Here is a 1,645-nt window from a genome sequence, read left to right as displayed (position 1 = left end):
AACTTTACTCTTTTCTTCATTGATAAGAATGTTGTGTATTGGTCCAGTGGTGAGGATTTTTGTTTCTTTTCATTGAGATACAATCCATATCAAAGGCTGTGCTCTTTGATCTTCATCAGTAAATATTTTAAATCCTCTTCACTTTAAGCAAGCAAGGTTGTATCATATGCAAATCGCATATTGTTAATGAGTCTTCCTCCAATTCTGATGCCACGTTTTTCATTTCACCTATAGATAAGTCTATATACTCGACATTCTTTCTTTATAGTCAGTTAAAATCTATAATCCTACTTCATCCATTTATCTTACTTTTGGCCTTCATCATGAAAAGTAAGTGGATTTCATACAATATGCATCCTTTAGTGACTAACTTATTTTATTCATCGCCATCATATTGTAACATGTATCATTTCCATTACCAACCATGTAATAGTCCATTGTATGTATGTAACACTTTTTTTTAAAGTATTGGTGAGCCTTTAGGTTGTTTCTACCTTTTGGCTGTTGTAGACAATGCTGCAATGAACACTGTTGTGTAGTTCTTTCATTGAATCTCTGCTTTCAAATGTTTTGGGTCTATACGTAAAAGTATAATTTCTAGGGAAAAAAAAAGAAAAGGAAAATGTATAAAGATCAACATTTCTTATGGCTCTCAGGGTAGGAAGCAAGGGAGGTTATTGCGTATGTATTAGTGAGTTTCAGTTTATGGCAATGATGGAAGGATTGCTTGGATTAAGGATATGGTTGCATAGTCAGTTGCTGTAATTGCTGTTAATAAATTATACGTCTGTAAAAAGCTGGCTTTGCAAAAGTAGTATGAGTTGCATGATGTACATATTTGCAACAGTAGCAAAAAAAAAAAAAAAATGTATCTGCTAAGGCTGCCTATATAAAATCAAACACCTCATTGTTTTGATTCAGTTCCTTGGTTTGTAGGTGTAAGGTCAAGTTTAATTTAGTTCCCTTTGTTTGTAGGTTTAGGGTCATGGTTTTATGGGATTTGCCATTTAATTGGTCTAATAACACGTTGAGTACATTTGTTTTACTTTCTGTTTTGTTGAGTGGTAATTGTGGTTGTGTGCCATGAAGTCACTTCCTATCTGTATAGGGTTTCTGAGATTATAAATTTTTATGGTAGCAGAAAGCCTCATCTTTCTACCACAGAGTGGGTGGTCGATGCCAATTGCTGATCTTGTGCTTGGCAGCCCAATCTGTAACCCACTATGCTACCAGGGGTCCTTGTTGAATTGTTCTTGTGGTTAAATGCCATTGAGTCAGTTCTGACTCATAGTGACTCTGAATAGGGTTTCTGTGGAACAATTGGTGAGTTTGAACTTCTGAATTTGATTGCTTATCCTACAGTGCCTCACCAGGACTCCAGTAGTGCCTAAGAACTTAAAAGCTTACAAGACATAACAATTTGTTTATATTCTCCTAGAGAACAGAAGAAGAGAGCCAGAAATGGGAGGAAAATCGGAATGTGGTTGTCTCCATAATTGCCTCCTTTGCTATGAGACCAGAATTGGAGGATGCCTGGCTACCATTACTGGACATTTTGGTCAAAGAATCTATAGATATTTCTGATCAAAATGGGTAAAATGCAGAACATGAATCCAAATTCTATTTGGAATACAGACTTTCTAGA

This window comes from Chrysochloris asiatica, unplaced genomic scaffold, assembly GCF_000296735.1.
Source record: "Chrysochloris asiatica unplaced genomic scaffold, ChrAsi1.0 scaffold00158, whole genome shotgun sequence".
Classification (NCBI taxonomy): Eukaryota; Metazoa; Chordata; class Mammalia; order Afrosoricida; family Chrysochloridae; genus Chrysochloris; species Chrysochloris asiatica.
The sequence above is the reverse complement of the archived record's forward strand: the minus strand, read 5'-3'. Positions refer to the sequence as shown.